We start from the raw sequence: 15,276 nt of genomic DNA, 5'->3' as shown, positions 1-15,276 counted from the left end.
CCTGTCTCAGCTCCTCAGCTCAAAACCTGAATGAGTGGTTGCGAGCCAGCTCCTTTTATACCCGTATGTCCGGGGGAGTGGCATGCAAATTACACTTGCCATTGGCCTTTTATCAAAGATCAGAGGTGTTTGGGGCTCCCAAGGGCGACCCCTAGTGTCACTACATCGACCATCACGGAATGGAGGTTACAAAAGTAACTAGGACGTTTAACATCCCTAACCTTCCACCATACTCGCCTGCGCTCTCTCAAAGGCCTAGAGTTACATGAGTCTGTATTTACCTACCCCTATATGAGTAATCATGATGACAATAATGTTCCTCACATGAGCCGCTACATACAGTACATATGAGCTCGATCATAGCATCTGTTTGTTATGTGTCTCTATGACTAACCTGGATCACCGAATGCCACGGTTTAATACTTCACACACTTTTTTACATGCATTTTATTCATTATGTTTAAATAACCAGTTGTAGTGAAAAATTGTATCATGCTAGGCTAGATCATCAGTGATGTTTCCTAGGGTCACTTTGTGTCAAACAATTCAATTTAATCAATTCCTTAGAACAAATTTTCAATCTGAATATTTAGTTACTGTATAGGCTGTTACCAATAAAAGTGACTCATATTTTATTTTATTTTAAGAACTATTTCACGTTACAAATAAAATAAATAAAAATTCGCCCCCTACATTTAGAATTTTTTATGGCACATTGTGACTTTTGGTGGTATTTTTGCCCTGAGCCACTGTTAATTTCTGACCCTGGTCGGTACCAACAGCAGTGAATCAGAATCAGAATGAGATTTATTGCCAAGTATGCTTAAACATACAAGGAATTTGTCTTGGTGACAGGAGCTCCCAGTACACAACAATACAAAAATGGCAACAAGACTTTAAAAAAATTATTAAAATTGAATAAAAAAATAGATAAATATTGAAAAGAAAAATGTATATATAGAATACACAATAGACAATATATATATATATATATATATATACACATACACACATATACACACATATGTAGTGCAAATCTAAATACAAATCGGTTATATACAGTGCAAGGGAATGTAATGGTAGAAGAGGTAGTATGTGTTAGATAATATAAAAAGACTAACCTGTGTATTGCACATTAATTATTGCTCAAAGGGGCAGTTTTAACTGTTCATGAGATGGATAGCCTGGGGGAAAAAACTGTTCCTGTGCCTGACGGTTCTGGTGCTCAGAGCTCTGAAGCATTGGACAGAAGGCAACAGATCAAAAAGGTAGTGGGCAGGGTGAGTGGGGTCCAGAGTGATTTTTCCAGTCTTTTGCCTCACTCTGGAAGTGTATAGTTCTTGAAAGGAGGGCAGGGGGCAACCAGTAATTCTCTCAGCAGTCTGAACTGTCCTTTGTAGTCTTCTGATATCTGATTTCATAGCTGAACCAAACCAGACAGTTATAGAAGTGCAGAGAACAGACTCAATGACTGCTGAGTAGAACTGTATCAGCAGTGCCTGTGGCAGGTTGAACTTCCTCAACTGGCGAAGGAAATACAATCTCTGCTGGGCCTTTTTCGTAATGGAGTCAATGTGGGTCTCCCACTTCAGGTCCTGTGAGATGGTAGTGCCCAGGAACCTGAATGACTCCACTGCTGCCACAGTGCTGTTTAGAATGGAGAGGGGGAACAGTGTTGGGGTGTTTCTCCTAAAGTCCACAATCATCTCCACCGTTTTGAGCGTGTTCAGCTCAAGGTTGTTTTGACTGCACCAGACAGCCAGCTGTTTAACCTCCCTTCTGTATGCAGACTCATCATCATCTCGGATGAGGCCGATGACAGTGGTGTTGTCTGCAAACTTCAGGAGCTTGACAGATGGGTCCTTGGCGATGCAGTCATTGGTGTAGAGGGAGAGGAGTTATGATTCTCTGAACTAATTTCAATACCACAGTAAATATTTAAATAGTTTTACTTAAAAAAGTAATGTAAATATTAACACTTTAAAGTAAAACAATGGCATGTAGCATTTAAGTGTCACTTAGGGTGCTTTCACACTTGGTTTGATTGCTTGGATTGAACGAGAGTTTCTTTCCTCCCCCTCCTGCCGCTGGTCTCTGTTCATATCATATAATTTAGGTCTGATTACGTCATCATTGTGAGTACAAGCGGCAGCTGTTTACCACTGTAACTAGGTAACAACTCGAGAAGACATCAGCTTCACCATGTTATTGAAGTATTAGTCTCTTTGGATTTACCACCAAAACTTTACATGCACAGAACACTTGTGTCTGGATGCATTGAATGTGCAATGATGTGATGAATGTTAACGTTTGTCTGTCGCGAGCCCACGGATGCGTTGCAAGAGATTTGAAGCATGTGAGCTGCTCTCTGAAGGGGATTTATTTGGACACAAGCAGGTAAATGGGTTTAACCATTATAATTGTGTTTGGGAGACTGCAAAGATGGGAATTCTACGTTATCACAAGCAGTTCACTTCCATGATTTGGTACGACTGCATTCATATAAGCAGTCAACTGTACTGGAGTTCACATTAACCGTACCCCAGACCACATTTTCATGCGGATCGGGGTGCGGTTTTTGGGTGCGCACCCAACAGCGTTCATTTTATCCAAACGAACCGAACTTTGACGTCATTTGGACCCGGGTGCGCACCAAAAGTGCTAGTGTGAAAGCATACTTAATGAAGTTTGCTTAAAATTTTTTAAGGAATTAGTCAGGTAAATAGTCATAATAATAAAGAACCAAGTATAAACTAAATACATGGTAAATAAAGAGCAGCGAGTGTTCTTTTTTCTTGTCAATATTGTTGTTTGATTAATATTAACAACATGATACATAAATTCATAAATGTATTTGGCCATGTTTCATTTGAAAATACTTTAATTTCGCTACCTTTTGGCCTTCACCCACAGTGAGACATCTGGAGCGTATCTATGTTCCCAGGGTCCTAAGTTCCCAGGGTTTTTCTGTATTTATCTATAGTTGATTTTGAACACCTTTTTGTATTTTTAGCTGTGACTGACATCTAACTAACCCTAACCCTAAGTGTAGGCCTATTATTTTTAGAGCCATACGACAGTGCTGTGAAACAGAAAACCCCCTTGACGAGTTCCCACAATAGCCCATCTCATACTGAGTGAATATATAGCTGGGGAACGTAGGACCGTGGGTATATAGGACCCTGGGAGAGCACATACTCTATGAAGAACTGGGGAACATAGGACCATTTGTCATGTTCCCATTATGTGCCTTATAAATCTGGGGAACATAGGATCCTGGGAACATAGGATCCTGGGAGAGCACATATTGTATGTAGAACTGGGGAACATAGGAACATAGGACCCTGGGAACATAGGACCCTTTGTCATGTTCCCATTATGTGCCATATAAATCTGGGGAACATAGGACCCTGGGAACATAGGACCCTTTGTCATGTTTCCACTATGTGCCATATAAATCTGGGGAACACAGGACCCTGGGAACATAGGATCCTGGGAGAGCACATATTGTATGTAGAACTGGGGAACATAGGACCCTTTGTCATGTTCCCATTATGTGCCAAAGAAATCTGAGAAACATAGGACCCTGGAACATAGGACCCTGGGAGAGCACATACTGTATGTAGAACTGGGGAACATAGGACCCTGGGAACATAGGAATGACTCCATTTTTATCCAGTGAAAATGTATCTTTTCAAAAACACTCTCACAAGTGGATACATTTGAAAACGCATCTTCGTGATGTAGTGTGGATAGGGGAAATGGAGATATCTGAAAAAGATTACATATTTGTTGTCATGAAACGCAGCCATGTCATCCATTTAACCCAAAACAATCAAGATGGCGGCCCATGTTGTAGAGGCGTTGCTGTGCCTGTTATCCACTTTGATAAGTGTTGTTAAAGATAAACGTTACTTTGTACAACCTTCACATTGCATTCCTTCAAAGGCGACGGGAAGTTTACTCAGAATTGCTGTCCGACGAGGGAACATGAGGACAATTGCCTTTCAGACCATACATGGAAATGATGCAGAGCCACACAATTTCTTTTTGCATGCACAGTAAGGGGATTTAAGTGTTTTCGGATGTGTCAGTGAGGACGAGCAACTTTTGGAAAACATTTGAAAACAGCAGTGTGGACGGAGAGCATTTTGAAAACTAAAACGCCGTTTTCAAATTTATCCGGATTAATGTGGTGAAGCCTTAGGTATCATGAACTAACAATTAACAATGTATTTTTGTTTGTTTTTTAAATATTGGTTAATGTTAATTTATGAAAATACAATTGTTCATTGTAAATTCATAATGCATACACTGATTTTAACTTATAAGATTTTTTTTAAAATTTTTTTATTATATATATATATATATATATATATATAAAATCAACATTTAAACTCCACAACCCCCCTCCCCGACTCCGCCCCCCCCCCCCCCCCCCCAAAAAAAAACAACCCTGTGGTCATATACATACATACATATACAAACATAAATACATATACATACATACATACACACACACAATAATCAGACAAACTATAATACATTACTCTCTCCACACCCCACCCGAGAGCCCTCCAAAAACTCAACAAACTTATCCAAGCCACCCCGTCTTCTAGATGACACCTCCTCATAAGCTGCCACCCTCCCCACCTCCGTGCACCACTCCAGATATGGGGGCGCACCAGCTGACCTCCAACCCCTCAAAATAACCTGCCTGGCGATCATCGCACAAGTCAGAACCCAGTTCTCTATATGGGCATCCCCCACATCAATGACCGCCCCATCACCCAGAACACAAAGTCTGGGGCAAAACGAAACCCGAGTGCCCACCACATCGCACACAAAATTCTGAACCTTCGACCAGAATTTCTGGATCTCGAAACACTACCAAAAAACATGGGCCATGTCTCCATCCTCCGATTGGCATCTCCAGCAGGTGGGTGTGTCTTTAAGACCAAGCCTATACAGTCTAGAGGGGGTCCAATAAAATCTATACAAAATTTTGAATTGTATAAGACGCACCCTTGCATCACTAGATGCAGACTTAACGTTTTTAAGAATCTTAGCCCACACTCCTTCCTCCAATGCCAAGTTGAAATCTTTCCCCCATACTCTCTTGAGAGAAGTTAAGGCTCCGTCCCCATACTCTGAATTAACAGGGAGTAGTACACTGATGCCTCATGCAATCACCTCTCCCAAAGCATCTGCCTCCTTAGGGGGATGTGTGCTACTCCCAAAAATAGCTACTCACCTGCAAAGCAGGTGGCACAGTTGTAAATACCTATAAAACTGAGGTCTGGGGATCCCAAAATGTTGGACCAAGTTTTCAAACGATCTCAACACACCACTTTCATGTAGGTCACCGAGTGTAGCAACCCCCCTCACAATCCATTCTGGCCAACAGAAAGGAGACTTGCCAATACACAGTCTTGGGTTCTGCCATATGCTCGAGGCAGCATTTAAATAAGTGTCCAATTTAAACAATCTGGACACTTTAGTCCATACCGAGTGTAAATGCGAAATAACGGGGTATAACTTAACTTTTCAGATTAGTTTGATAGAGATACTTTGTAATGGCGAAATAGGGGCAAGAACTGCCTGTTCAATAACAAACCAGGGAGGGACTCTCTCAGGTGGGAGTGACCAATGAGCCAAATGTCTGAGACTGAACGCATAGTAATAAAACAAAATCTTGGGAAGGCCTAGCCCTCCTTTGTCTATCGGCCTATGTAACTTATTAAAATGCAATCTGAGACATTTACCATTCCAAATGAAGGACTTCGCTATGCTATCATATTCCTTGAAATAAGAGAGGGGGACATCTACAGGGAGAGATTGTAGCAGGTAGTTAAATTTTGGAATACAATTCATTTTAATAACATTAACCTTCCCAATCATCGATAAATGTAATGAAGCCCACCTGCTGACATCGCTCGAAAACCTTATTATTAAAGGGTCAAAATGAACACTAACTAAATCAGACAAATTTGCTGGGAATAAAATCTCCAAATACTTAATGCCCTGTTTGGGCCACTGGAAGGCGCCCGGCTGGAAAGCCGTTACTGGACAGTATGCTGTCAGAGCCAAAGCTTCGGATTTAGCCCAATTGACTTTGTATCCTGAGAACTTGGAAAAGGAATTAATAGTTCTGTGGAGGCAAGGCAAAGATCTAGTAGGTTCAGAGACAAATTATAAAATATCATCTGCGTAAAGCAGAAGTTTATGCGGCACACCTCCCGCCACCACCCCTGGAAAATCATCCTCCTTTCTTATCGCAGCTGCTAATGGTTCCAGGGCAAGACAGAACAATAATGGGGAAAGAGGGCAACCCTGCTGAGTGCCCCATTCAAAGTAAAATAATCTGAGATTAATCCATTTGTTTGTACCGCTGCTACAGGGTGTCTATAAAGTAACTTAATCAAACCAATAAATGTACTCCCGAACCCATATATTTCCAAAATCTTAAAAAGATAATCCCATTCTACCATATCAAACGCCTTTTCGGCATCAAGTGAGATGGCAGCAATTGGAGATTGATCATTCGCTACTGACCACATGATATTGATGAGACGCCTGATGTTATCAGAAGAGCTGCGACCCCGAATAAACCCCACCTGATCTATATGTATAAGTGATGTCATAACTTTACTTAATCGATTAGCCAACATTTTTTGACAATATTTTTACATCTAGTTGGATCAGGGAAATTGGATGGTAACTTTTACACTCGTTTGGATCTTTGTCCTTTTTAAGAATCAGATTGATCCGGGCTTGTGTCATGGTTGGAGGAAGTTTTCCATTCTTTAATGATTCAGTATAAACTTCTAACAAAAGTGGAGCCAGTTCTGTAGCATAGCTCTTCCAAGGTTATCTCAGAATTAAGAGAGTTTTTTTTGCTCAATCGTCAGTTTAGAAAGATCTAATGGTTCCACAAAGTTTCTAATATCTTCATCAGTAGATGAAGATGTGGAACTATAAAGATCAACTCTTTAAAGGCATTATTAATATCAATGGCTGAGGTAAATATTTCACCACCAGCAGATTTCACTGAGGGAATGGTAGAAAAAGACTCTCTCTGCTTTATATATCTAGCCAAAAGCTTCCCTGCTTTGTCACCCGACTCAAAGTATGACTGTCTTGCCCTGAATAACCAAAACTCCACTTTCCGCAACAAAATAGTATTATATCTATATTTCAATCGAGTCAATTCTCTGAGGCCATCAGCTGACATACGGCGCTTCAGCTTTGCCTCGGCACTATTAATATTTCCTTCCAACTCCACAAGTTCTCGTGCTTTGGATTTTTTGACGAATGAGGCATACTGTATGATCCGGCCCCTAAGAACCGTTTTAAGTGCCTCCCAAGCCACGCCCACAGAGGATACTGAGGACCAGTTGGTCTCCATATAAACATTGATTTCAGTCTTTAACATTTGTTGGAAATCAGGATTTTGCAGAAGGGATACATTAAGGTGCCAACTATATGATTTCTTTTTCTCTATATGTGGCATCACCTCTAAACTCACCAGGGCATGATCTGAGACTAAAATGTTTCCAATTGAGCAATCAACAACAGATGAAATGAGGGATTTGGATTAAAAAAAAAAAAAAATCTATTCTAGAATAAATCTTATGGACTGATGGAAAAAATGTACAGTCCCTACCAGATGGGTTCAAAAGTCTCCAAATGTCCGAAAGTCCAAGATTTTTACACATCCTGTGAAGCGTCAGTGTTGCTCTAGGGGGCTTACACACTTTTGCTTCACTATGATCAAGGATTGAGTCCATCAAAAGATTAAAGTCTCCTCCCAATATTGTATCATGAGGGGTGCCAGCGGTTTGCAACATCCCTTCAAGATCTATAAAAAAGCCCTGAACATCAGCGTTAGGTGCGTAAATATTAGCCAAAATCAACCTTTGACCTTAATTTTCAGCTAAAACAATAATTACTCTTCCTAATTTATCTTTAATCTGCTTGAGACATTTGAATTGTAGATGTTTATTTACCAATATAATGACTCCCTTGCTCTTACTTGTGCCAGTACTAAAGAAAACATGTCCACCCCATATCTTCCCAAATTTTTCAGCTTCCTGCGGGGAGAGATGTGTTTCTTGAAGAAACACTATATCATATTTCTTACGTTTAAGAAAAGTAATAACCTTCCTTCTTTTTATGGGGTGCCCCAACCCATTTACATTCCATGTGGAGAGAGATAGTACACTTATATTAACAACTGACATATTGATATAATAGAAAAAATAAATTGTGTGCCAAAAACAAAATTATGAAGACCACAATCCCCATTAGTGAAACAATCAAACCCCGAACATCGCCCCGAAAAAAACAAACAGAAAAAGAAAAATGTGCGCATTAACCCCGCGCACGACAGCACCAACCTGCAACAATCCCTCTAAACTCAAAAGGTCCATGAACGCCCACGAGTCCCCACGACAACTTTGCCATCGGATTGCTCAATTTTTGCCTCACAATTCCATAGCAGAAAATACTTTGTGAAATAAACCCAGTTGATAGGAAGAATGAACACAAAGAATGTGTATATTCATTCACAGAACTGTCTCAAAGGTGTGATCTTCCACAAAAAAAATTCCAGCTGATATAAAACCGATCAGATTCCTCGGACAGACAAATGAATGTTCAGTGAGCCAGCTGTTATGAGTTCAGCGGATGACGTAATCATTCCAATGTCTCGTAAAAAAAACACAACAAAACAAACTACAGCCAGCAGGAGGAATAAGCACGAAGAACGAACAGATGAATCAACAGCTGTTCCAAAGAAATTTTATTCAACAGAACAAGCTCCAGCCACTAGGCGGAACCAATACAAAAAGAAACAAAACCGGCATCCCGGTTCCCCGGATGATCGAGTCAATTCACTCAGAGGCTGCATAAAAGTATATACCATGACTTACACAATCTGTCAGCTTTATAAAAGACATCCTTTGTGTGAGCATGTAGATATTTTGCAGTCATCCATAGTGTCCGCTCTCAATCTGTCCGGGAACTTGAATGCAAAAGTTTCTTTAAGGAAAAGTGTTATTCACAAAACAAGCTCCAGCCGCACGACGGAGCCAATGCAAAAAACCTAAAATGTCGCCCAGCTTCCTCAAGAGTTAGTACAGCGAGTCAGGCCCACTCACATGAGAAACATCCAATGGTTTACTCAGACATTGATTCTATAAAAGAAATTGCCTGATTTGGACATGTGAATACTTTGCGACCAACCTTCGTTTCTATTCTCAGTTTGGCAGGAAACATCAAAGCGAACAAGATCTTTTTCTGATGTAAGGGTTTCTTACATTCCTTGAACCGATCGCGATTCTCTCTTGTCGAACTCGCAAAATCCGGTAACAAGAAAATATTATGGTTCTTCCAAGAAAGCTTCCCTTTGCTCCTCGCCTGGTGCAACACCAGATCTTTATCGGATGATCTCAGAAATCTGGCCAGAATCGATCTAGGCCTGTCTCAGCAGATCTGTGAGCTGGCACTCTGTGAGCTCGCTCGATTTCCAGCTTGTGGCCTGTTATGTCGAGCAGACTCTGGAAAAACTCGTCAAGGAATTTCACCATATCTCTGCCCTCCTCATGCTCAGGAATTCCAACAATTTGAACGTTATTCCTGCGGTTTCTATTCTCAAGATCTTCGAGCTTTTCAAGGAGATGTTCCAGATCAACTTTGGTCACGGGCGGATTAGCGGTTAATTCCCTCTCCGAAGATTCCAGAAAATTGATTCGTTTTTCAACATCAGTCACTCTTGTAACTAACTCAGAGAATTTTGTTCCCATCGCCGTAATCGATCGACGTATTACAGCGAGATCCTCCAAGTCAGCAAGAATCTTCGTCAACATCACCGACATGTTGGACAACTGACGCTGGATCACCTCTCCCGCCACGCCATCCAAATCGAGTCCCCGGTCTGTAGGCCTGTCGGGGCTTTCATCCTGAACACGTAAGTGTCTTTTAATGTCTCCAGAGCCCGAGGATTTTGACTTCTTTTCCATGTATTGCAACAAAGGGCAAATGTGCAACTGGGTGTATCAAAATTTACCAGATTATAACATGAGAATAAACGAAAATTCAGCAAAGTGCGCAGAGCTCGTCGCTCACATGTCCGCTCCTTGCATGGCGTCACGTGACCCCTGATTTTTTTTTTTTTTATGTATTAGTGTATGTTAAAAATAACATTGACCATGATTACTAAATGAAAATATATAAAAGTTTTGGTTATTGTCAGTTCATATTAACTAATGTTAACAAATACAACCTTGTTGTAAAGTGCTACCAAAAACATAAGACAGTAGCAGCCTGCAGGTGTATTAAGCTTCATTTACACTGCAAGATCTAATGCACAGACCCAATATTTTCACACACGTCTGATATTTTTGTCCCAGTTCTTTGCATTCACGTAAAACATTCACAGCGAGGCATGAGTGTTCTTCACAGTGTGCACGCAAATTCGCACGTGAGCCTTAAACAGCTGGCTGGAAGTGTGATTTGGGTACCGATTTGGGTCGATACTCTGTACTACCAGTACTGTAGAAGGACTGGTATCTGGTATCGTTACACCTTTTTTACCTTAATATCAACCTTGTACTGAACTATTGGTATATTTTAATACCTACTGATTTCTGTTGAAAATAAGGTTGAATACATAGTTATTAAATTTTACTGTAGATGAAGACTAGTCTCGAGCTCTGACTGGCCCTTATAAGTGAACATTCTGAGATGATGTACAGCTTTGATGGTGTCGACAGGGTGTTCAGAGGAGATGCATCTCAGATAAAGGACAGAATGATTTTGTAAACAATCCTTACGTGTCAGTTTGAGAGTGGAAAAGCGAAGTAGGATCCTCTTCAGATGGAATTTATGTGCAGTCGTGTACTCGCATATGGTTTCAAAATGAAGGCCCAGGATTTATGAAGTGGCCAAATGGCATGCTAATGTGCTGCAGATGTGCATGTGTTTAATGAAAACTAATCGCTTTGATGGGCCTAATCAGGATTACTCTCTGATCAATACCACCTTTAGCAGGTTTCTGTTCAACCGGTGGCGGATTACAGCAGCTTTCCAGGCCTCATTTCTGCTGCGGGAATCCAAAGCTTTAAAAACAAAAAGGATGCAGGGCTTCCGCTGTAGACGCCTGAATCTGTCTGCTCAATACAGACAGAACACAGAAGAGAAGTGCTAATGTAATAATAGTGTAAAAACTAGTCTTTTATTACTTGTTCTGAGCTAAAAAAATTATGATACCATTGTTGTCAGATTTTATTGTTGATTTGAAATATGTTAATTGATTGTATTGTTGACCAATCATTTTGGAGATTTCGGTCTTTCCCCATTTCAAGTAGACAGGAGCTGTACTAGAATGCTGCTTGTATCCATAGAAAATGTGCATTCCCAATATAGTTGCCAAGTGGACTGACTTGCCTTAAAAGCGATATTGGTTGCATCTAATCTTTTTTGGCACAAAACATGTTTGTTCTGAATGGCCTCTTAGAAAGTAGCAGCAATAAGTGCCAAACCTTTTGCCATTTAGTCTAAAGTCTGGTTCTGTGAGACTACTGAGTCACCATCACACCATGTCAATGATGCAGGTGTAAACTTGTGAGTCATGTGACTTGAATTGCAATCTTGTTTTGACATTCTATCTGAATTCTCCAGGTTAGTCAGGGGTCACACCCACCTTCTCCTGGGCCAGCTCTCTCTCAGTCTTGTGGCTTCTCTCCAGGTCCTGCCGCACCTGATCCATCTCGGCTCACAGACAGTCCAGAGCTGCTTGCTGGTCTTGAGTGGCCCGCTGTTGCTCCTCCTTGTGCAGCATATTCAACTCCATCAGCTGCTGCTTCCTCTGACTGTGAGCCGCCAATAGCTCCTTCCTCAGAGCATGCACCTGCTCCTCTTGATCTGAGATTGTCTGGAGAGAGACACAAATGGAGACATCTGTTCATTAATTGAGGTCAGCCCACAGACAGAGGAAGGACTTGAGTGGTTCTCTGGGTTTCGTAAAAGAGAACCAAGGGGTTAAAGTTTAACTTGTTAGCATGGTCCAGACAGCTACTTCTGGTAGATGTCATGTACACTACCGGTCAAAAGTTTTGATACACTTGACCAAAATGTTTCTCATGATCTTAAAAATCTTTTGATCTGAAGGCGTATGTTTAAATGTTTGAAATTAGTTTTGTAGACAAAAATATAATTGTGCCACCATATTAATTTATTTCATTATAATTCTAAAATAAAATTTTTGAAATTGATGACTTGGACCAAATAATAAAGAAAAGCAGCCAAGAAGTGCCCAACATAGATGGGAACTCCTTCAATACTGTTTAAAAAGCATCCCAGGGTGATACCTCAAGAAGTTGGTTGAGAAAATGTCAAGAGTACATGTCTGCAAATTCTAGGCAAAGGGTGACTACTTTGAAGATGCTAAAATATAACACAGTTTTGATTTATTTTGGATTTTGTTTAGTCACAACATAATTCCCATAGTTCCATTTATGTTATTCCATAGTTTTAATGACTTTACTATTATTTTAGAATGTGAAAAAAATAAAAAAAAATAAAAAAATATTATAAAGAATGAGTAAGTGTTTCAAAACTTTTGACCGGTAGTGTATATCCTCTTGAGACCCGAGCATGACACCTGTGTGTATTCTCCATTTCCCTTTTTGATTTGTAACTAGTAACACCTAATAACCATGAAGAAAAAGAAAGATTATAGGGCAAATAGTTTTCCTAAAATTTCATGGCAGCATATGTGGACAGCGGGACTAAATTGTGAAATTTTAAATAATGCCAAGCTATAGAAAGTCAGATATTTATTTTTATTTTTTTCAAATTGTTTATTATGTTTGCAGAAGTGTTGATTATTCATGTTTTTGAGATGTTACAGACATTATATCAGAAATCAGCATAATTAATTCTGATTCAAAGTATTGGCCAGCATCATCCAATCACTGCCAACCATGTTCAAATAAATTATATAGCATTATAAATTCTGAATCTATGTACTGATTACCATTGTCACATGTCTGCCAAACATGTTGAGTGGTTAAAACATCATCTGCAGCCTGAAACTGAACTTTTGATGTGCTAAAGTACACATGCACTACATATGTGTATGTGTGTATGTATGTATGTATGTATGTGTGTGTCTCTGTGTGTATGTACATATGTGTATAACTATTTTTATTTTTTTATTATTATCTATGTCTTGCTGCTGTTTTTGTATTGTTTTTGTATTGTTGTACACTGGAAGCTCCTGTCACCAAGACAAATTCCTTGTATGTGTAAGCATACTTGGCAATAAAGCTGATTCTGATTAGTGTACATTGTATGTAGCAACGTGGTGTTTCACAATAAATCGCACAAATTTTAAAATTGGAAAATTGGATGAAACTAGAGACTCTAATATTTTGACTCAAACAGGTTTCAGTAAAAACTTAATGAGGTTTCTGATCAGATGTAGTTTTGTTGGCATTTCTCCCAAAGACAAACTCCACTGTGATCGGCACCATGTTGTTTGGTCACATGACTCCATTCGTTGAAATTTACTGACAGCACAGAGTCTCCTGAACTGAGATCAGTCGGTTTAAATGAATTTAAATTATGCGTTGCTTATAGCGAAGTCAAAATACAACGTCCACGCATGTGTAACCGGGGTCGCACAAGGATTGATAAGGACTCTCAAAAGTGTCAAACGAATGTAATTGTATTCCCTGTTTGCTGCTTTTCACAGCTCAGGATAGTCACTAGTGAAGGGCTTGGGACTTTTTCCAAACTTTAGGTGCCATCAGCCAATCAGCATTGTCATGGCATTATTTTTTCTTGCAGTTTTAGAGTGATTAGTATCTTGAAATTCCTGGTTCAGATGACTGACTCACCTTGCAAAGACCTAAATGGCCATGAACAAAGATGGCATATTTCAAATTGCATAATTCAGGGTTTCCACCTTTTTGAACAATGAAATTCCACATCTTTCCAGTCATTTGTAATTTCAGAAAAACTTTTTAAAAACTGAAGACTGATTCGCTAATGATTTTGCTAATCATTCAGATAGAAATAAACAGGAACTGACAAAAAAGGGTGAAAAGAGAAAGTCAGGAGAGAAAGAGAATGAAAGAGAAAACAAACGAAGTAGGACAAGTGGAGTATTTGTGCCCGTTCACTTCAGGAAGAGGAAACAGGAGCACTGCCTCTGATCTCTGAACTACAAGAGCTCAACATCAAAGATCAGCATTCCACAAAGATTTCATGAGCAAAATTAGCACAAATAAAAGGTCAGTTACCCATGGGGATGATGTAATGCTGCGATATCTCATTTCAGGGAACTGAAAAAAACATAATTAAGAGCGCTTAACCGATGAGCTGTTGCATTAATGTGAAGGCAGGGCAAAAGAAGAAAGGCAGATGCTATTTGCACCCTGGTACAAATAAAGGTAGATGCTATTAACACCCCAGTACAAATAGTGGCAAATATTATTTGCACCCCAACCATGGTTCAAATAATGGTAGGTGTTGTTTTTCCCCTGATTAAATACTAACATTCTAGAGGCATCATTGCAGCATATATGTTGTGTTTATTTAGAGTCCCACAGACACCCTACACCAACCCCTACCCCTAAAACTAACCCTAACCTTCCTTTACAAAAATTAAACATGGTTTTAAGATAGTAACCATAGTATCACCATAGTATTTTATAGTAAAAATCAAAGTAACCACAAAATTAAACATGGTTACTATATAAACACCAAATTACTGTGGTTACGCCATAGTTAACTGCATCAAATCTATGGTTTCCACCAAAAAAGTCATGCTTACTGTAATATTTTTTATAGTAAAACTACCCTTGTATTCATTTTTATGTATTAAAGAAAATATTAAGAGAGGAGACAGAAAACAGAATGGGAAAAAGTGTGTGACAAACGCAGAATCGAACCCGGGTCAAAAAGGCACAGTCTCACCGGCCCCATGCCACTGAAGTGACACTTACAATGCAGTTTGTCATAAATTTCTATTTTTCCAATAGACTATTTGGGTGCAAATAGCTACGCTGTGTGGCAGGTGATATTTACACCTGGGTGCATAGTCACTCAAAAATCAGAGGAATAAACCCTTGCTAAACCTGTTGGTGACTTCATTCAGAGTCAAGAACTGTCCAACAAACCTACCAATGGTGTGAACTGTTCAGCGTGGCTTCGAGATAAGCACTTTTACCATCGTGACTATATTACAAAGATGCTAATGGCCAAAAG

The 15,276-nt window shown here is 39.7% G+C and overlaps 1 pseudogene; it reads right to left on the bottom strand.

Annotated features, from left to right (window-relative positions):
- The window catches only part of LOC127452269 (centrosomal protein of 112 kDa-like), a 284,785-nt pseudogene that overhangs the window by 32,521 nt on the left and 236,988 nt on the right, over positions 1-15,276 (bottom strand).

Source organism: Myxocyprinus asiaticus, chromosome 14 (assembly GCF_019703515.2).
Source record: "Myxocyprinus asiaticus isolate MX2 ecotype Aquarium Trade chromosome 14, UBuf_Myxa_2, whole genome shotgun sequence".
NCBI classification, from domain to species: Eukaryota; Metazoa; Chordata; class Actinopteri; order Cypriniformes; family Catostomidae; genus Myxocyprinus; species Myxocyprinus asiaticus.
Note: the sequence above shows the minus strand (reverse complement) of the source record. Positions and strands in the feature narration are given on the sequence as shown.